General features: G+C 33.1%; 1 protein-coding gene and 1 long non-coding RNA gene across 6 annotated transcripts in view; one reads left to right on the forward strand and one right to left on the reverse strand.

Annotated features, from left to right (window-relative positions):
- Window positions 1-13,931, forward strand: part of LOC109539670 (centromere protein S) — a 22,270-nt gene extending 8,339 nt beyond the window's left edge. For 2 of the 5 annotated variants that reach the window (XR_007281909.1, XM_019907551.2), the window contains one exon: window positions 6,928-7,071. The gene's annotated coding sequence lies outside the window, so the exon portion shown is untranslated. Of the gene's footprint in view, window positions 1-6,927; window positions 7,072-13,274; window positions 13,458-13,831 lie in introns of those variants that run through there. The other 3 variants (XM_048668096.1, XM_019907552.2, XM_048668095.1) reach the window with 3 other exon arrangements.
- Window positions 13,932-18,887: 4,956 nt separating this feature from the next.
- LOC125505091 lies at window positions 18,888-20,841 on the reverse strand. The gene is made up of 2 exons (XR_007281910.1): window positions 20,722-20,841; window positions 18,888-19,081 (listed from the first exon to the last, which is right to left on the reverse strand). It is a non-coding gene; the product is annotated as an uncharacterized LOC125505091 (long non-coding RNA).
- Between the last annotated feature and the right edge of the window lie 1,819 nt (window positions 20,842-22,660).

The raw sequence follows: 22,660 nt of genomic DNA on the forward strand, positions 1-22,660 counted from the left end.
AAAACTACTATTATTTATCGTTAAACCGCTGAAAAATGCGAAAAACTGAAAAGTCTCTTTGAATCATGAGTTGTTCAATATTTTCATGATCTTCGATTTTCTTTATTCTGATAAGTGGTTAGAGGAGTGGATTTGAAATCCACTCTTCCATCTGATCACTTAAACCACCACTCTGACCACTTATAGACCTTCGAAATACTTAAAATATTAATTGTATATACTTTCCTGACTGTGTTTTAATTCCAAATCAAATTCATTCCTGGGTGTCATTTATTGTTTCTATTTATCAATCAAAATACGTTTCGGTGTATTTTTCCACCATCATCAACGTTGTTGCTGCTTTAAGAATTGGCATGCATTTGGAGTATTAATAAAAACTGATGATGGTGGAAAAATATACCGAAACGTATTTTGATTGATAAATAGAAACAATACATGACTGAAACCCAGAAATGAAATTGATTTGGAATAAAATATTAAGACAATGTTCGTGGAAGGAAAGGGTAGTATTTTCGAAAAATGTACATAACTCGAAAACTAGTTGTACTCTGCACTACGAAAAATCATGCTTATTCAACACGAAAAAATAAATAATTTTGCAGGTCTTCAGGCAAATTAAATTAGGCGAGCAAATAAATTCTGAAAATTTGTTTTTTTTTGCTATTTTAAGCGATAATTGGAGTTTATGTCAAAAAGTGTTAAATAGGGTACAACAGTTTCAGATTGTTTATTCTCTACAACTTTCGCAATGAACGTTTTCCTTTGGAAAGTTGCGATTTGCGCAAATCGCAAAAAACTGTTATTAACCCCTAAACTGCACTGTTTTCGTGTTTAAATTTTATTTTTCCCAAGTTGGAACCTCAAAAATTATTTACACCTGGTTCTTGCCTCTTATTAATTTTTGAAGCTAGCCTAGAATAGTGAACCGATTTTTGCCGAATTATTGCGATTATCGGATCCAGCCCTGTGCTCTGGACTAACCCCTTCATCATCTCAAAAGACGTAATTATAATATTTCCCTAATAAGCAAGACAGAGACAGAAGTGACTCACGCAAAAGTAAATTATACATTGAAAAGGCTTTAATATAATGAATTCATTCATATGCATGAGTCGAGAGAATGCCGCGCGCGGCAATATTTGGCCCCGGCGTCGTAATGAAATGAATTTATGCAAGGCTGTAATGCGGGGATGTTTAGCATACAGCCCTTGCCGAAACATCGAACTGTGTGTTGGGGAATCTCCTGGTCCCCTTGCCCCCTCCGGCCCTTGACGACATTACGTGATGCCCCGAATATTGGATATTAATTGTAGGAATCGTGACGGTATTGTTTAACCATTCGAGCTGCAATAGCTGAAGCAAACAGAATTTTCTTCCCTCGAAACTGTTCGGCCCATGGAATTGGTAGCAACTGCAGAATGCAATATTTCCCGTTTCGAATGCGTTTGCGGATATAATGAGCCGCTGCTGGATGGAGTGTTTGTTGAAGACCTTACAATTTCCTCCACATCGACCGCGCATCGAGTGTGTAATTCTGACGGCATAATTAGCCCTATAGCTGAGATCGAGTGGGGTAATTAGAGAAAATGTTACGTTTAATTGCTAATTGAGTTTCTGGCCGGGGCGACGCGACTCCCAATTTTAATTACCTAATTACGTGACTGCTGCATCAATCGAGAGCTGATATCGGAAAACGGAGGGACCTGGTGGGCTGCACTCGGGCATAAGGGGGCAAATTACAATTCATTTTCGCCTTCAGGAAGAACGGATTTCGTCGCCGAGTGCAAGAATGTTTTTGCGCTCTTTAGATGTCGATGGCAACTTGTTCTAAGCACATGCATATATCACAGGCAAGGCGGAAAACTTCCTAATTTAAAAGAATTGGTATCGACACATCAGAAATATCGGCTCAAATAAAACCCCACACAGTGGGATATTTGATATTAATTTCTTCTGCAAATTGTTTTGAAATAAGCCATTTCTTAAAAACGTTTTAAACTAATATAACTATAATAAGTGAAAATGTAATATTTTGAAAGATTAATAGTTATCTGCATTATACAGGGTTAGTCGAAATTTCAGCAACAGCCAAATGTTTCAGAGAGTATTGCGTACATTTTTGTACACCGGACATTTTAAGTTTACTTAATGCAATCATTATGTGCACAAATGCCAAGTTTATAGTCGCCCTCCTAAGGGCTCTAAGGAAATGTTGGCAATTTTTTCAAAACAATCTTGATTTGTTTTTTTTTTTGAGTTGCAAAATCGACTCTATCAAGAACCATCTGAGCCACAGAATTCGTTTGGCATCGTATGATAGAGAATTGAAAATTCGATTGAGTGAGGAAGTAGTTTTGACCCAGAACCCAATGGAGGAAAATTTAATTTGAAAAGTGTTACTCTTACGAGACACCATATATATTTCCAAAATAAAAACGGATTTTGTTTCAAAGACATTTGTAGAATGCTGAGCAGTATTTTCCGCTTTTTTGCTTGATCAGTGCTATTCGCTAAATTCGACTAGCAATCGGTAAAATTCGGTAAATTGCATCGAACAATACAGCAGAAATTCTAATCCTTCGAAAAACCTTCATTTGTTCTATGCATTATCTCGAAAATGATTCGTACGTCGAAAAATCGGGGAAAAACATTGTTTTTCAACGGTAAAAAGTATAAAAAGGTACGTCGTTGAATCAATAAGGCAATGCACGCTGTAGATTAGTGATTGAAAAGAGACGGGCCCATAGAAAACGGACAGACTACGCCGATATATCGGATTTAAAAATTTTTGTTTGGACTGCCCGAGGGGTGGTGCATCAACGGTTTACTGGACACTGGTCGTCTTAGTGCGAGGGTATAAATCGTTCTAAGAACAAACGTTGTTTTTCATTATTAGCCACATATTGGTCTATTTGCACCTTTTAAAAATAGTTTTGATAGCTGCTTGATCGGTTTTTTTTCATTCCTTGTTCAAGCCTGGTTTTGTCCATTTAAATTACTTACAAGCTTTCCAACTTGGCAACTTTTTGGTAGTTGAAGCGATAATCAATAAAAATCCGTTTTTGGTTACAAAATTTACTTAAAAAATATCTTCCCCAAGAAGATCCGAAGACTAGTTCAAACATATATTTCAAATATATATCGTCAATCCAGTTAGTCGCTGTAGCTAATTACCTTATCAAGAAACATCTGGTTTATTTCATAATAAAATAATAGTTTGTATCGACAACGAAAAGTGGCATCACACCTCTGACTAATTTGCCCTTTTTTCCCATATTTTTTCATTCCGATCGTCAACCACCCCCTAGCCCGATGCAGCAGCGGGGACCTATTGGTTAATGCCGATTGGTTTTTTCCCTTTTTTTAATTTTTAATGTGTACAGATTTATTGTTATATGTAGTTATGACTTTCCCGGGCCCATATATACATTATTTACAGATGAATATTTATTTTCGCTGCAGACATTTTTTATATAAAAATGATGCATATCGAAATTAAGCGCGCTCGTTTTTTTATTTTCTGATGCGTTTTTCCGTTATTTTTTTTGTAGTGGGCGCATTTTATTTGTAATTGCATTTTTTGCATTGATAGTCCTGGATGATTGGAGAGAAATGAATCGTTGGATAGAGTTTGGAGTTTTTGTAAAGCTTTGGGACATCTCACTTGGGTTACTACTAGATGAAGATATGTTTCTAAGCTTTATTATTCAACACTTTTTTCTTTGGTTTGATATTTTTTTTGGTTTGAGAATGATTTTAGTCAATATTTCTCAAACCTACTACTGATGAGGACTTAGCTTAGTATTTCTAATAGACATTCAGGGTTGCAAGATTTTGCCTTGAGAGACATTTAAACTGAACTGAAGAAATGCAATTGAATATGACACTATTGAAATATCAACTTCGATTGGAGTACTAAGCTTTTTATAGCGTTATTGCAAATGAATGCGGCTTTGATAAAAAATACATAAAACGAATGGTTTTTAATCTCGATACAATGTATTTTTATTTTTTTTTATGAATATATATTCGGAAAACGCAAATTTTATTATTTTTTTACGTTCGTGGAAAAAATCGCTCGTCCGCTGCATCACAAAAAATCAATTATAAATACGCTTAAGCATATTTTTATTTGGATATTCAGTTTCAATTTAAAATTATCATGTATTGTTGAACATTTGGGCTCGGTAAAAATTATTTTAATGTTTTTTTTTATCCTAGAGGGCGAAACGAATTTTTAATTAAATATTGATAGGGCGGGCCCCGGATCCGGTCGCCGAAATGCGTTTTTTCCATTTTTAATTGAATAAAAATAATTTATTACAAATATTTTGCTGCAACAAATGCAAAGAAACAATACAATATTTGATTACGTTGCTCGGCTGGTTGGCCGTCATAACCTGTAAAATAAATATAAAAATGCATATTTTATTTTAATTGCGGAGTATCAATGTTTGATGCACATATTTGGCTCGAACGACATTCGCTTGCAATCGGTTTATTATCTGTGAGTGCAAAGGAAAATTCAGAAAGTATTTGTTTGCGACACTGGTTGGTACTTAATTTTATTTTTTTGGTTACGTAAAACTATATAATGTTAACTCACAGGCGATGGCTTGGAACGTTTTCAATCAAAAACATTTGCGAAAGCGGAGTAGTAAAAGTTACAAAAAATAAGCTCTGGCCAGTGAAAACCAAATAGAAAAACGTGGTTAGGAAGGTATGTAAGAGGAAGAACAATTTTTCAATTTCGAGTGCAAACAATGGGCTTTTAACGTTTCTACAGTAGTTTTTTGCAAAAATGTATATATTTTTAAATAGTTTAATTTTATTCGATTGAATTTTAAATCTTTAACCCGAAATATGAACCACTATTTTCATCATTTTGTTAAAGTGGATAAAATTTGTGAAATTTAATGAAAAGTTAAGATCTGGAAACACTATTTTTAAATTCTGTTCCGTTTCGAAAATATTGAAAAAAAATCAAGTATTGCCGAAAAAATATTTTTTGCAAATAAATCGAAAACTAAGGGCCGAAATATTCCTCATATCTTATTAGTTTTTTTATTACATATATAAAATTTATATTTATAATATTTATATATATAAAAAATATATAAATTGAAAAATTTATACATAATAGAAACAAATCTATTAATTAAAATTAATTAATTAAATTAACTAAAATTATGCAGCGCAAATCGGAGCAAAAAGTAAAAACGTTAATTCATGGCTTAGTTTTTGATATAAATAGACAACATTGTCTCAAGCAAATAGAATAAAAAATGGTTTCCCAAGCCTTAAAAATTAAAATTCCAAGTTGGTGAATTCCACCAGAATTGACATTCGAATAAGTCTTTTAGGAGAACGATTCCGTGTTACAAATCGCCATAACTCAACTCTTCTGACTCTATGTATATTCTTCAATTGCAGTTTAAACTAGTAAAATTGGGTCAATGTTGAGAACACACCGAGAATGTCTACTTGAAAATAATTTACAATTAGCCAGAATGAATGAACGGTTGGAGTTAATGGCGTCAATTTTGATAATCGGCAACCATAACTTATTTCCTAAAACACCGAAATCCCATAATTAAGCAAAGGGTCAAACGAGAACGTAACATAATTTGAGGGTAATCTGAGATTGTGCCGACCGAAAAAATAATTACCTAGCATACTTATTAACTGACCTGATTTTATGGCAAAAATTACAAAGTATTAATCAAAGATTTCTGACACGATAATTGTTGGGCTGCTCAATATCGCAGTATTCCAATCTGCAGGAATTCCATGGAAAAAAGTAACGACCTTAAATTATGCTAAACAAAATATTATGTAAACATAAGTCATTAAAGAAGCTTGTTAATTCGAAAGTTTATAATCGCTTCGGGCGACTTTTAATTTCCAGTCTCGGTAGCTACAACATTTACTAAGCTGTTTTGATTTAGACTTAGATGGTTAAACAAGTGTTGGTTTTGTTGTACCTCAGTTGGACAGAAGAAAAACCTTCAACTGTTATAAAAATTACAGGCAAAATTTGCCAAATGCATGAGGGATTATAGACCTTTTGCTATATTAATATCCACAGCTTCTTTTTCCTTGCTGGTTAAAATCGTGCGAAAACAAAACAGTGCACATTAAGTCAAACTTTTTACGGTATTATTGCTTATTATAACTAGCTGAGACACTCTGTATAATCACCAGTTACATATTTAAACAATGTAATCACACGCGACGTGTTTGCAATTTCATTATTCTTATATTCTGCGTCCACTTAAACTGAAGCTTGAATATTAAATCTTTTTGCAATCAGAAATTTTAAACATTCTAGCTGAATGTTAAAGGTCAATTTATCCCTTCTTTACATTTCAAGTCCAGCTGCTAATTTAAAATTCTTTTTAACTGACATTTTATGAAGCCCTAATACAGCTGTGCATGTTTCATTAATCGAAATTACAAGAAAATCCTTTTCAATGTAAATAATATATTTGTAAACATGAAGTGGAACTTAATGTTATGCAAACACACCTAATGCCGGGTATGCATATGTAGAAAGTCGTATCAATTTAATTGCAATCTGGGCACATAGATTTGTTATTAACATACGTGCGAAAAACCGTCTCGTTAATGTATTTTTACCGGATCGGACAGTTATGTGTCGAGTGAAACGCATTTCCTAATTATCCGACTCGATGATAATTATAATTTTAAATTGAATATGTCAGTCGATCTGTAATAATTAACGTGCGACAGTCGATCAATTCCAAATCGAACCTTAAGCCATTAATCAGCTGCATGATCTTGAGATTTATGTTTCATCTATGACGGTTATATTGTTGTTGGTCCTTGGTTTCCTTATCAAATATATTGTATTAATGTTTTAATTTATTCCATAATTTTTTTATCAGTATTAATTTTTGTTTGCAGCAGCACATTTTACATACAACTTCAGAAGGTAAGACCCTTGGTGCTTCTTCCATCACCTGAGAAGGTGCCAGCCAACAAAACATCAACAGCGACATGTTTCTTTTATTGTTTGTATGGTTTTTTAATTTAAATTTTCTCTAGCTAGATTTTTGTTTTATTTTTAGTTGCTCGAATTCATGCTCTTCGGTTTCACCACATGTGATGTCCTACAATGATCATGTCCATGTTTATATTAATCCTCCTCAACAGAGATTAATTATTATTCGTCTATTTCCTCTATTTAAATTAAAAGGCAATAATCATAATTTTTCATTACCGTGTCCAGGTGCACTAAATCGTTAGCTTTGTGACACTTTCAGTTCATGTTTCGCACAAGATACCCCGATTTTCCAAGCCGTAAGTTGTCCCAGAAATATCAAGAGCATGGAGATTTTGCCAGTTAACTTTATTTTAGCGTTTTGTTGTTGGTTTTGATGGAAATTTACTCAGCGTCGTTATGGTTTGATTATGTATTTTTTAATTACATACATGGCCTTAGAATTTTTAAATTTATTTTGTGCATAATTTCTAACTAAATTTTGATGAAGGTTCCACCATTTATGGTAGGATAATAAAAGCGAAACATCGCGATTGTTATTAGAATCCTTGAAATTAATGAATAGAAATTAAACTTTTAAACTTTAAAAATTTGTTAATTATAACTGTGGTCACCTTTTACTCAAGCAACGATAAATTGCCCACTGAAGAATCTGATGGAAAATCAGCATTAACAAGCGCGTACATTTTTGCGTTTAAAAAATTTTAAAGTCAATGAAAAAATAAACTAAACACTAGTTAGAACGACAACAAAGAAACAAAAGCCACCCTTTTAAGATCAAATAATTACATACAAAACTAGACAAGGAAACAAGGTTTTAAATCGTGTTTGTTTCTTAACCATTGAGCTCAGAAAATTAACGATCAAATCCCAAAACTCTTAATATATTTTTTTATAATCGTAATGATACTAATATATTCCCAACTCTGCGCGGTGCGTATAAATGGGTCTAAATTCAATTATCCGATCAGCAATAGAAATTAAACCGAGCTCGTTCTGAAAGTTATTACTTTAATTATCCCCATATAAACATCAAACTTTTTAACGGTTTCGCTTTTTTTTCTCACGCCAGTTTATTGGGTCTACTTCAACTATTTATTAGATTATCTTATGTATTTATCGGTTTTTGATAAGGCTGCGAGGGGTGTAGGCTTAATGGTTTTGAACCATTTATGACTGACCATGATATTTGTCCTCTAATTTATTAGTTTTGTTACTCGGTTGCTATATTGTCCTATTTTTTTTTTGGAATTGGACGCAAATTTATCTTTCAATGTTTTTCACTCACAAATTAAGCCTGTGAAAAACTTGAAGAAGTTTAAAACTATTTGTATTTGAATTATTTCTAATTTTCCAATAATTACATATCTTTGCAAGGCGTATCGCATCATTTTCAGTCATTGAATAATGAAATTCCTTCACATCTCTGTATCTGTTTACGCTGGTGAATAAGCTATCAAAGATTCAAACAAGTGACTATTTTCTAGATTTTCAAATTGGCTATTAATGCTTGAGACTAATGGGCATATCGCGATTAATCTTGATTGCAATTTATGATTATCGCTCAGAGAATCTAGTGAGATATAGTATTAGTGTGTTTAGAACTTAATGGGATAAGCTCTAACTGTAGGAGTTAGTCAAGTTGAACTCTTTAAGAAAGTTTAACTGTATCCATGAACGTACTAAAAACATGAGAAACCGTAACTTTTAGTATAAATTCTCATTTTAAATAGTTGTTCTGAAAATATTTGTAGAGGCGAAAAGTGAAGGCAAACTCGGTAAATCAAATGGACCAGAAAAAGAATAAAGGCAAGGCGAAAGAAAGTAAATGTTCATATTGGAATAGAAGAAGGAGGGACGTTAAAAGCTTCACAGGGAAATATCCATTCTACATAGATTGGGAATAATAGTCACTAAAAGAATTTTTGAAACTACTGAAGGAAACATTATGTATGCAGGAACATAAGCAAGAAGAAACAGAGAGAGTGATGGTCACTCACGGAAGCTTAAACGCAAATAAACATAGGAACGAAGCCTTAAAGAATAAGGTAAAAATGTCCAAAACCATGAATTATATAAAAATAAAAAACCATCGAAGACACTTGGAGCAGCAGCAAACAGGTGGAAGTAGCAAAGGTAAGAAAATTCTGTCTTTAATTAAAACATGTGGGAAGGATAACAGGCAAGGAACAAAATGCAGGCAAAAGTGGAAGTATGCGAACTAAAGAAAAAACAATCGCAAAATGTTACAGATAACATTTTAAAGAACTTACAGTGGAAATAGTAACCTCGAATAATTGATTCAATACAAAAGAACAAATTAGATAAAAAAATCCACAATCAAAACGGCAGTTTATGGTAAAATAACAACAATTATTAAGAATAAAAATAAAGCGGCTGAAAGCAAGCATGCTCGAATATAAGAACCTTAAAAGCTTCTCAAAAAAAAGATTAGGAATCAGATGAACAATTTATACTGAAAGAAACATAAACAAGAAGAAACAATCAGAGTGTTGGTAACGAAAAGTTAAGCGCAAATGAAAATGAGGAAAGAAGTGTGAAAGAATCAGGAAAATCTGCCCAAGATTATAAATTATATAAAAATTGAACAAAAAGTTTAATGCACTTGAAACTGCAGCAATGAGAAATAGKGTAAAAGTACAGCYAGAAGTACCAAAGGTAACCAGAAGCTGTCCCACGGTTGAACTAGAACGTAGGAACAGGAAAACAAATTATGTTAAACATAGAACACAACATGAATGAAATTCGAAAATATCAAAACAAGAATTTATTGATTCGATATGTATATATAAACCAACTACAGGKTTATGATGAAATGACTGAACTCAAACGATAAAGAATAYAAGATAAAAAGGAACATAAATAATGTTMCTAAWTGTAGACAATAAGCGACGACCTGCGARGCGTTTACATCCCGAACTAGACTGCGATAGGAAGGAACTTAAAATACAATATTTATTACATTTATGAATGAAATAATTAAGAAACTAWTAAAAATAATCCAAAAGGACAAATCGACTTGTTTGCAAAGACCAAAAGTTTAAATTTCTGATGCATKSGGTCATTAATTGGGTGAAATTTTTATTTTAACTGGGAAGTGTTAATGTTCCAAATAACAGTAAACACTAACATACATTAGTAGATACTTTTAAAATATTGTACAAGACSAATGKATTGCAAGCGGGACTGCAAACAGTAATTAATTCACATTTAGTTAAAATCGCTTGTACATGAAAATGTGTGTTAATACATAATTCCACCTTATGATCCACCCATCTTGCGCTACATGCACGGGCAACTTTTTAATTATTAATTAAGGGAACTCCTGAAATGGAGCTGAGTCGAAGATAAGCTATACTTACCGCTTTATATTAATGATCCGCTTTGAAGAAATATTGTTTTCTCATATTTTTAGATTTATTGGGTCGTTGAGTTATGCACTGTTGCCCCACCTTCGTGATTCGACTCAAAATTGCATTTGAGCCCACGTATTTAATAAAGGAGTTTTAGCAAATTTTCAATTTGCTGCGTCGTAATTTTTGAATTTGAATAATTACATTATGCAGTCATTTTGATTAAACCGAGGATTTTTTGGAATTTTTCAAAATCGAGTTACTATACATTTAGCGATATTTTAGAGCTTCGCTTCTGTTGCTAGACAATAATTAATCAAATCAGTTTACTAGTTTGATGTAATTTACCTGCAGAATAGCAGTACGTAATAATTGATGTTTAATGTAACTTGTAATTTTTGCCCATAATTTCTTAATACTTTGAAGGCAACTTATTGCCTTCTCCGTGGTATTTGGTTTCGCAATAAAACGTTCCAGGCTAAAACGCGAGCTAATGTTGCGGAGTATTATTAATTATACCTAATCAAATGCTGTTTGTGTTTCACATAAGACACACCGATCTAGTTTTTTCTGTTTTGAAATTAGTATAATTATTGTTAATTTGAATGCATATAAACTAAAACGAGAAGAAAATCTATTTAATCGATGCAATGATTATTAATAACCACTGTTTTTCGATTACTTGCATTTTATTGAACCTACATTAACGTATATTAGAGTAAATATTCAACTAGCAAAGTGAAATATTGTACGGTCATTCATCTGGATTTTTTCATGAGGAGGCATGATGTCGAAATGTTTTCCCTACCGTAGCCAGTGATCTGGAACTATAGAAAAATTCATTAGTTTATTAATTATTGTTTTTTTTAACAAACGCGTTTTTCCTTATCGGGAATGACAGAATGAAGAACATTAGCATTTACATGTTACACGTAGTACAAACAGTGGTAGAATAATGCAAAATATTGGGTGTTTTTTTCAATTCTTCATCACTCATAAGCCTATCAGATAATCGGTTTTTCAACTGCAAAATGTTTATCATCGATGCAGTTGACAAAAAAAATGTGAAAAACAGCACAGATAGTCGACGGAAGAGTTTTTATTGTGCTTGATGATTTGACTTGGCCATTCGTTTCTGCGGTTGAATTTTCATTTACATTTTGTCCGATTTTAATGCGTTTTTGCGGGAAAAAGGCGCACTCGATGTTTCATTTAAAGTGCGGTCTCTCCGAAATTGCCAAACTTCAATTACCCCCGTAAAAATTCCCAATAAAAATCATTCCGTTTGTTCATTTCGGTATTTGACAAAAGCTTCTGGTTATTTTTTTTCGCTGCCGCTCTAATTGCTCGTGCATACTGACAATAGAAAATTTTCTCTTTAGTTTGAAGACTGGAGAAGAAAAATTGTTGGTAATTTAGCTGATTTTAGCACCATATTTCGAAGAGCCGAGAACGGCACTCTGCACATTGTTTGAAGAGTACAGACAATCGCCAACGTGCGGCTAAGCAGAAGGCACAAGATGAAGAAGAAGAAGATTTTCGGGCGATTAGGGAATAGTGGCAAACAATTTCTTCCTGACATTTGCAGGCACGAGTGGTTTATATCTTCAGAGCTGGAAAAAATTGATTTCCACGACTGCCCAAACGCCCGAAAAGCTCACCAGTTTTGTTGATTCAAATAGTTAAGACTGAGAAATTTTCTCAGTATTAAGTGAGGAGACAATAGAGCTGTTCAAGTGCAGATTCCTAAAGTCTGGGAACTAAGCCGGTTAAATTAGGGCAAAGATACGCTTAATGTAGAATAGTTGAGTGTTTGCGATGGTTTGCGCTGAAATTTCCTCGAAATATTTTTTGAAATAATTTATTTAATTTGCGAAATATTTCGTAATAATTTTTACATTAATTTTTTATGGTTTGCCTTTGCATTCTTTCATTAACAGATTTTCATAAAAATATGGTTCTACGAATTTTAAGGCCCTTATTAGAATTTTAAGGCCCCATCAACTTCTTGGTCAACAACATTCCCCGTTTCGATTTGCATGTATGTATTGTGTGTTATATTTTCATTTTTACAATTAATTAATTTATAAAATAATTTCAAGTCTTTAGAGTGATCGGGTATACTGAACGGTTTGTATAGACGCGCATGATCATTAAACGCATGACATTATACGTATTGTATATACTTTCCTGACTGTGTTTCAAGTCCAAATCAAAATTAATTCCTGGGTTTCAGTCATTTATTGTCTATTTATCAATTAAAATACGTTTCGGTGTATTTTTCCACCATCATCAGTTTTTATGTGTAGCGTTGTTGCTGCTTTAAGCCTTGGCATACATTTCTGTATGAAACTGATGATGGTGGAAAAATACACCCAAACGTATTTTAATTGATAAATAGAGACAATAAATGACTGAAACCCAGGAATTAATTTTGATTTGGAATTATACGTATTATGATATTTAAACCACTTTGTGAAAAATGCATAAGTGTTTTGAATTTTTGAACTTTTCAGTTTTAGTAAGCTAAAAGCTGGAAATCATATTTGGGAAATTCTTAGTTCCAGAGTCTCAAAGAACGCATAAATTGCAGTTTCAGAATATTACAATTTAGCAACGTGAATTTAATACTTTCGTATGCAGTTTAGATGATTTTTAAAAATTGAAGTAGAAAACAGAGGGAAAAATATTGCGAAAGACACAGCATTGTTTATTTAGTATTAATATTCAGAAATTCGTCGTTTTTTTCAATTCGGACCGTTGTTCCATCAATTCCCGTGCGAGCTATCAGGAAATTCAGGCCGCGTTTGAATAATTAGCCCCTGCTTCGGCCGTTTTTATTTCGCAAATAAATTATGGACCGTCGCCCGTTCCAGGCACCTCTACAGCCCTACAGCCCACCCTCATATGCAGGCCGTCCACTGGCGGAGATACGTTCTACCGTTGCATATGTATGATAAGCAGCCGCGAATTTCTCCGCTCTATGTTGAATGTGCTGGAAACAGGAACAATTTCCACCAACCATTTATGGCGAATTAATAAATTAAGTTTTTGTATGCCATTCCATTGAAAAATTTTTTTTTTTGCATAAACCACTTATATTCGTAACCTGGACCCTGGACTGTGGTAGGTAGGGAGAAATCAGAATAATTATTTTTTTACTCAGAAGCAACTTTTTTGTAGGTTTTATTAAGTTGCTTCTTTTATAAATAGTGACGATATTTAACAGCAAGCTTCACCTGCGCGATTTTAGTGATTATCTTTTCCCATCCAAATATGGATTTTATTGTCTTAGTTATGCATTCTTCAAATTCAAAATTTGTTTCGTTACATCAAATAATTTTGCCATCAGATTGTAAGACCCCGATACAAACTCTTCGAAAACCCCGAATTTCAGTAATTATTTTAATAGAAATCGCTTTTATCTCTGCAGATGAGCTTCAGCTGCTGCTCCTCCTAGTTCCACAGCTGCTTGAAATGTTGAACTTTAAGACAGTTTGACACAAGAACCCAAGAAAAAAAGAACAATTTAGAACCCGCGTTTAAAAATGAACGTTTGGTTCTTCAAGTTGGGCTGCAATGAAATCTAGTTTTCCAATTCTAAGGAAAAATGTCTGATCTTCACAGATATTTTCTTCATTTGGCTTGGTCAGTCTGCATAGATCAATTAACAAAAGCGATGAAACGTGACCGATTTTTTTATTAGCAATCAGCAAATAGATCTATCGCTTGACAGTTATATCACGAAAACTATAAACATGAGAAAACTTTAATAAAAGTACTTTCAAAACAGGACAACTAGGAAATTTCAAGTTGAAGAATATTTGGAAAAAACTCAATCCCATTCAAGCTTAAAATCGCGAACAACCAGATTTTGTAGTAAAAAATAGATTTTCTATTCTAAAAATTGACTCTCTTCTGTAACAAAAAAAAACTAAATAACGGTAAATCCAGCTAAAACTAGACAGGATTATTCAAAAGCTCTTCGAAGGAGCCATGAAAAACACATAATAAGAACCATATTTTAGGCTGTATTTTTTCATTCAATTGCATACAGAATTTTGGACTACTGTCGAAAAGGTTTAGAATTACATATTCTTCTTCTACTTCACTCTATCCTTAAATTTAATCAGTGTAGTTAAATTTAATCACCGTGAAAGACGATATTTTTAGATCCATTTGTAAATAATAACGATCTGATATGTCTTAGAGTTGTCCATGAAAAAAATTTAACAACATTGAATTTTTGGTTTGAATGTTAGTTCTATTAGCTACCAATGGTGAAAAGGCAGCCAGTCTCGCATTGCTACATAATTCAAAGTCCATCGTCCAATTTTTATTATTTTCCACAGTCAAATTCCCTCTGTTTTTCTGCTGTTGCTGCTCTCGGTCAGCGAGGGACTTTTTCGATGCGATTCCGCGTAATCATATTTCCATCCAATTCCGGTTGGCTCTTCATTTTCCATCTCCCATCCCATTAAGGACTCACTAATGTCTCCCGTGATATTTCGCAGTTTTTTTTAATCAGTAAGTGACTATTTTTGGTTCGTGTTCACCTATTGATTAATAAGTCACTTTTTTTCTATAATCATAATTGCATACCTAATGTCCTTGTAGAAAATGCGAACCATGAATACGTCTAATAACCAAAATATCATTAGCCATACCTTAGGCAATTAAATGATTATAATTTTTCACTTGATTAACGGATATTATAAATACAATTAGCACTTGAAATGGGTGCGGCGTCGAATAACTACATGAACTATGCATTAGAATTGGCAAAGAAATTTACTGCGCGAACAAGAATTTCTTCTTGGCCTGAACACAAAAAAACACCGTAAAATGCACCTTTTAATGCGTTCTGATTAAATATGTTAATCATTGTTTCTGCAAATTAATCGTTATTACCACATTGTGGGCAATTAAAATTGCTGACTTTTTACATAATGTACGTTACCTGGGGAAATTCGTCATTGAATTGCACATGGACTAGCAGCGAATAATATTTTAAACGTGCCGAAGGAAGTGTTGGTTTAATTTAAATAACATTTTATTTTATATTGAATTTAATTTGTATTTCATTAAGAGCTGACTAAGTTATTATGACAACTAAAGGCGCAGCAATATTGCAGACTATCAAGAATATCAGTCGGTTAGCTAGAGATCAAATACTTGACTATAACAATCTGCGTTCTTGGTTTCCTCGTAAATAATATTCATGTTTCAGAAAATAGCACTTATTTATCAAATACTACTTTATGCTGTTGATCTTTAGATTATTTTGTTTTTTCCGTTACTTTAAAGGGATTTTTCATATTATTTACCTTTGTTTAGTTAATTAATTTGCTACTGATTTATTATTTTTTCTAAAATCCTGTTTTACAAGACAAATCTTTATTGAGTTTAGCTACCGTATTACCTATTAAAAGAACTTTGTTGAAAACATGAAACAACAAAATTGTTTTTTATTATTCGGGATTAAGAAAAACTGCGTTTGTAACCTCTCTGAACGAAATTGTTAGTACTTATTTGACGCACTAATTTATTGAAATTTTAGCAACAGCCAGCAATTCCTCTACTAAACTGATCACGTTGAAACTTGCGCCTAAGACAATTTACATTTATATGAACAGAACGGTATGCTAAAATGTCTGTACATATTTCTAAAGCTGTAATTAATAGTTTAAGGTACTCGAAAATTGCAAAAAATTCAAATGCCATTTAGATGCCGGCAGTCATAAAACGTGATTTATTTCCCCTGTCTAGTAGGAAAACGAGTATTTTCAATTTTAATATTTAAAAGTGTAGGCAGCTTAAGATGGTCACCATTAAAATTGCCCATTACAAACTGCATTAAATCTGCTTAATGAATAATCCAATCCTGCTTCAAGAACTAGGTAATTTGTTTTTCACAGCACTGTTTAGTTTACTATGCATATTGTGTTCGTTTTCCTCTTTAATTTACCACTGACTATTTGCTTTTTTTCGTGGGAAATTTGGCATGTTCTAGCATTCTTTCTTCTGTCGATTTTGTAGTTTTTACTATACCTTCAAGTGTCTACGTTGTTAGTGCCAGTCTATTTCCCAATATGAACCGATTCTCACAATTGCATCATATTCCTGCGCAGTTGGGAAAATACAAACTAACAAAATTCATCAACTTTTATGGAAAGCTGAATTATTTTGAGCACTTAAACAGAAGTTTAATAGATTTCTGATGCAAAAGAAGTGTTGTATAAATTGTGCGTGGTACCTCTACATCAGTATTTTCTTACTGATGTCTTCTTTTATGTTTTTATGGCTCATTTTCTTCTTGAAGTTTTCAATCTAGACAAGTGTGTGTGAGGAACGTTCAAAATAAAGGCATTACCTTTAAGTTTGTCAGAAAAATTAACTTCAAGACGTTGATGTATTTATCTGAAATTATCTTGTATGTGTCCTTGTTGTAATCTATAACATAAATAATCTTAAATGGATAATAGGGTTTAGGATAATTGAACGTGCGTTTTGGTCAGCCAATCCGGGCGCTCGTTGCATATTGGGCGATACATTTTTTAATGAGAAATCCCCGTATATTTCCGTTTCACTCGTTAATGTAAAATTCTTTAATGAATAGAATTTTTCTATCAATATTAGAGTGACCAATCAAAAAACGGCATTCGGGGGGCGGTCGCAATCCGAATAAAACCTTAATTAATATTTTAGGCAGTTTATTCTATATGCAAAATAAAAAAAAAAGCGGACGCGCATATATGAGCATTATTGCAGAGCGAGTTTTTTATATTTTGCATGTAAAATCCATTAATTTTTATTCGAAAAAAGTAAATCTCTTTAATTATTCCATTAATAAAAAACGAGGCATTTGGGAGAAATTCCGATATTAAATTGTATTTTACCGGAGTTATAAAAATTGAATATTGTAAAATTTTTATTTTTAATTTCACGTTTTGGAGTTTTTCAGTCGGATTCGTGTTTTTTAAATCAAATTATTGTTTCGAACTGCGACTGAACGAACAACTAATCCAATTATAATCGATAATTAGAACTCCACATCTAGTCTGTTGTTTTTAGCGACAAATCATTATTCATTTACCAAATAACTATCTCAGAATATTCCAATAAAACCTAAAACCCAACGTCTGTATTGGTTATTTTAAACGCGCAATTATGCCCAAAATTGTTTTTGTCTCTATTGTGCCCCTAATTTGCATTAAACAAACGCACCCTTTCGTGCTCGGTAAGGAAACTTTTTTCCTCGAACTTGAATAGCGATTAGTCAATTAAGCGCAATTAAGAACTTCGACTTAAGAGGGCCAATTCGTTCATTTCAACCCATATACATTTTTTTGAAGTTGAATGCTTTGTAACAATAAATACTTTTTCATTTTGGCATTTCCTTTACTTATTTATCTTAAAATTGATTTGTCTATTGAATGTATTCATGTATATTGTATGTCTCAATTTATTTTTCCATTTCAAATGGTTCAAATTCAAATTAATCCATTTAAAATGGTCAAATTTTTAATTTATTTTGTCGATTGCTCGCTTTACTGATGCACTTAATCTTGCTGCAATTATTTTTGTTTCAATTAGTTTGAAACTGTAAGTCGAATTAAAACGCCTCGCCCAAAGTAACAGTAATTTCTTCGATTGTCTGTTATGCAGAAGTCAAATAGAAGTTTAAATTAGGCCCGGAATACATTAAGGCGGTACGCGGCCTATCTCGGCAATTATCGCTCCTTTGTAATTATTGTTATTCAAAATTATGGAATTTTCGATGTTTTATTATGCTGATTTCGGCAGCAGTGCCGAATTTAGTCCGTTATTCCTTTAATACCGGCACAGTCGAATCCTTAAGGGCCCGACGATAATGAGAATCGGTTTTGGCGAGAAATATCGGAAAATGAGAATGAGTATCAAACTATCAACTTCAATCGTTAATAGCGGGACTGGGAATAATTGCTTCTTGATCTGAAGGTTACAAATTTGCAAAAATGAAACTGCTTGGGAGGAAAATAAAATCTAATAGAGCAAAAAGGAAATTATCAAATGTTGAAGAAAGAGTAATTGATCCAGAAAAGCTTTAAACATGTAAAGCAGCAAAGAATGGCCAACTGGGCAACTGACCTAAAACAGCAACAACACATTTTCAACGAGTTTTTATCAGAAATGGACATACACAAATTATGCTTCAAACAAACCAAGACTTATTTTATTTTCTCATGTTAAGCTTTTCGGTAGTATGAATTAAAAAATCTGCTTTTCTTCAATTTAGCTTCCTAGTTCTTATCCACCTACCGGTTTCTTTGTATGCACCCAATTAATGTGCGTAACGATTTGCAAAGTAGTTTGCAATAAAAACCATATTTACTTATATTTAACTCCTAAGAATGGATACGGTTTCGTTACGTGGGACGTTAACAATCAACCTGCTGATATCGAATGAACCCTATTTAGCTTTAGGGAGTTAGGAAACATTAAAAACATTGTTAACAGAATCAATATAATTGGTTACAGAGTATTGTGGTTTATACGCCAGCAGCTTGATTTAAACGTGTTCATTACTTTTGCCATTCCTGCGTCTGCTGTGTGCTGTTAAGGAGTTTGTTTATGGTTTGTCTGCAGTTTTTTGTACTTCCCATTGCTCCCAATCGTTTATTCACGTCGTATCTTCTTTGCGCTAATAAAAAAATTATTTCGATTGAATGCTAAATAATTTCACGTGATTCAGTTTGTGAGCAGAACATTGTTTTGCTGATTTAATTGCTAGGGATAATTGAACAGACCGATGTTACGTAGCTTCTGGGTTTAGTTAGTCAATGGCATCCGGCGCGAAGGACCAAAATCCATAAAAATTGTCGTGCAGATTTAATTAATTGCAAAATGGGAACGGATTTACGTGGAAATGCAACTACAACTTTGTTGGTAACAGTTATATACCATTTTAACATACCGATACCATTTTTTATTCGATTACTTCACACTTCAGCAGATATTCATTTCATAAAAAATTAAAAGTTTTGCTTCATCCGCCCTCAAATTATTTTTTGTCTGTGTTAAAATAATTTTTTTTTGTTTAAAATTTTAGAAAGATTCTAATCATCTGCTTAACCTCCGAAGTGATTTTGGATAGACCAGAATTTAGAAGAATTATAGAAAAGTTTGGGCGACATATGCTGAAAATGGCTGAAAGCAAATGTTTCCCAAAGTCAAGGGTTATATATTTTTCATCTAGGTGCAAAAGTTACACTGTTGCCTCATTTCCGATTTTGTTTTTCGTAAATAGTCCTTCAGAAGAATGAAGTCAATTCCGAATCATACACACCTTAACGTAATAATATGTACTTATTCATGTGCTGGTTAAATCAGAGCCGCGCATCAGTCAGTTGCAGATCTCATAAACATCCAAGATGGGACGTAAATTGCAATGTTGCCAGTCACTGTTCCAGACACAAATGCGCTTCCAGATTTAGTCATTAATAAATAATACATCTGGAACCGTGCATTAATACGATTTATTATTGGCATTGGAATTTGAATGTCGTTACGGTATTGAAGTGTACGCTAATGATATTCATGAAGGCCCAAACGACAAAAAAATGTGTCCTGTAGAGAAGCGGGCAATTTACATAAAACTGATTTAAATGATATTAAAAATACTAATTGTTTCGCGAAGAAAAAAAGGGTTGTCTCGCCATTATGCGAGGCGGGGAGCTTAAACCGCAAAATAGCCATTTTTTGAAATTAGAAGCTTAATGTCGAAATGAAATTTTTCAAATTCGTTTGCAAAATATTAAAATTTACATCGGTACCGTATTTAATTACAAAGACGGATTACTGAGCTATATTGGCTTGCATATTAAACAGCCTTTTACATAATGTCATTTAAGTTATTAGATTTGTCTTTGAGTAAATGGAACGCATTGGCGTGGCAAACAGTTTGCCTTGCAGCACATCCACACGAACCATAAGATTTTTATTCATGTGGATTTATAATAATATGCAAACAGTTATTGAAAATTAGCTTTTTTTCCGGAAGAACCTCTGGCTACCGAGCGATATATTTTTGCAAAAACTGAATCGCGATTTGGGAAACACCGCCTATATCAATTTCTATATCGATTTGCGTCTTACATAAATTTATTTCAGTTAAAAAATTTGCCTTCAGCTTTTTGGTGTAAAGACAGGGTATCCGGATCAAGATGTTTCAGATGTTATTTCTAGAAGGAAAGTAGGTTCGGGATTTATATAGTATTTTTAGGGGGGAGTTATTGAAGTGAGAAGGAGTAAGAATAAGTAGGTTTCAGTAAGTTTTTTTACCTTTTTCTCCATCGTGGCACTGGGTTTGTGTGTTGTTTGCTTTGTTTTGAGTGTTTCTGTCAGAGATTCTTGTTAACATTTCTTTGATGCACCCAGGGAGTGAGTAGGTGTAATTGCTTCGTAATCTTCATAAAAATTAATCAATGTAACATTAAATTTATAGGTTTGTAATGGATATTCTCAGCAAACACTTGTTCAGTTTTAACTCAATATTTCATCCACTAAAGTGACTTCTAATGTGAGTTGTTTGGAACTCATATACTTTTAATTTAATTTCAAATAATGCTGCATACAGTTATTCAGGCTTTCTCATGCCTGGGCTACTTTGGGTTAGTTCAACATCCTGGATTTTAAAGACCAATAATTCGTAAACCTTGATCACATCAGACTTTTCGGAAATATTTCTATTTGCTATGGTTTTTAATTATTGATTGACCATAATTTAATAATTGATAATGAAATGCATTGGACGCTTTAGTATTTGATTTGCTTTCAATTTTTAGACGTTTTATTAAGAGTTTTACAAAAAAGTAATAAAGATAATTGCACATGTTTTGGAAATTTTGGTGGCATTGTTATATACCTACAGTGAGTGGTAAATATATTGCATATAATTGTTAAAAATCAGCTGTTTATTTTTCGAATAATCGCTCGGATCCCTGGATGTTTCAAAAGATGAACCAACGCCTGATTTTTACACTTCTCACTGTATAGTTGTCTCCAATTTATTTTAGTTGAGATGAACATTGAAAATTACTTGCTTTTTCAGAAAAAAATTTACGAATATGATGTTATGCTCTATTTCTGCTGCCCTTAAAAAAATACTTACTCATAGCATCAAACTTCGTTGAAGAAAACGACAATTAAACATTTTTCAATGATCGGACCGTTGCTGGGCCTAGAAATTGCATTTTTTGTTATAAATTTCCTTCATACATTCGATATGCATTCCACTAGTAAAATGAAAACAAATTTGTGGATTATGATCCATTAAACTTCCACTCTTTGCGCGCTTACATCGAAAAGTAGTTGCTGGAGCAGGTCAGTAATTGAAATGTTTTTCCTTAACCAAATCTATCGTCACTCAGATGACAAATCGGTATAAAGTAGCCCTTTTTCCGTTTTAGAAGCGGCAATGATCGTACTGGAATTATTTCCATCATATAATGGTGTAAGCGCAATCTAAATGCAAATGCTCTTATGTTAATTCGGTCGCTCTGCGCCCATTAATTTTAAGTAGCCTATAATTAAATTTTATATTATTTTTTCGGGGGGCAACGGGGGGACAGTGATGGATGTTTCTGCTCGTGCAAAAACAGCTTATTATGGGTTTGTAACCCTTTTAATTAAAAATCGCGGACGCAGGCATTGCATGAGATTTTTAATCGAGTTTTTTGGAGGCTTATAATATAATGCTGCGCCTGGTAGATTTATGACAAATGAGGTTTTCAAACAGCCCTATAATGATATCATCCAAACATTTGCTCTCTATGGCCGCAGTTCGACGCTTACCCAAACTTTCAGGGAGTCGCTTGACCGCTTGAAAGTGGAATTGTCGGCATTTTCCATAATAACTCCTCGCTCAAAACGTATAGAAATTCCGTTTAAATTTTTCTGTCGATTTTACAAACCGACAAACTTGTTTGCACGCTGTATTCGTATAATTAGGATATTATAACATCGCTAATAATGAAAACGAACTTTTCAATAGAAGCAGAAAACAGGTTTTAATGATTCGGATTGCGTGTATGGATTAACAGAAGGCGCTCCTGCAACTAAATTTAAATTGTACTTTCCATTCAGATGTTTCGGTGCAGTGTCGTAGCACTTTGTGATCAACATTTGCGTTATCCAGTATGATGATAGAATACGGGACTTTTCAACCGGGATCTGTTGAAAGAGAATGTTTCGCTTATATCTGGCGCATGCATTTTCAATA

This window comes from Dendroctonus ponderosae, unplaced genomic scaffold (assembly GCF_020466585.1).
Source record: "Dendroctonus ponderosae isolate FM_Combo_2020 unplaced genomic scaffold, Dpon_F_20191213v2 Dpon_F_20191213_7, whole genome shotgun sequence".
NCBI classification, from domain to species: Eukaryota; Metazoa; Arthropoda; class Insecta; order Coleoptera; family Curculionidae; genus Dendroctonus; species Dendroctonus ponderosae.